Genomic DNA, 437 nt, shown 5'->3' with positions numbered 1-437 from the left:
TGTGTGTGTGTGTGTGCGTGTGTGTGTGTGTGTGTTACGAGATAGATATCCAGGGTGATGCCCCTGTAATGTTTCTGTGGATATTCTCACTGTTATTGGTGTCAGCTGCAGAGTGACCCTGCTTTATTACGGCCTGGCATCTGGACTGCTAAACTCCTTCTTCAACTCTTCCTTGCTCGCTCTCATTATCACTTTCAGTTTCTTCCTGTCCACTTCTTTGTCTGCTTTCTCTTGTGTGTTTCTATCCCCAGATGGCTCCTGTTAAAACGACCATGAGATTGTCCTGAGTGGTTCCTGAGAAGCGACGGTAAGAATGTCTGAGAAATGCGGAGAAGGACAAAGGGAAGCTGCAGGGGTCCATTTCAACACGCCGGCCAGCTCTTCTATTTGGACCAGGAGCTTTGCAGGAGAACAGGGGCAATACGGAGAATAGGCCA

This window comes from Etheostoma spectabile, chromosome 22 (assembly GCF_008692095.1).
Source record: "Etheostoma spectabile isolate EspeVRDwgs_2016 chromosome 22, UIUC_Espe_1.0, whole genome shotgun sequence".
Classification (NCBI taxonomy): Eukaryota; Metazoa; Chordata; class Actinopteri; order Perciformes; family Percidae; genus Etheostoma; species Etheostoma spectabile.
This window is presented reverse-complemented; position numbering follows the sequence as displayed.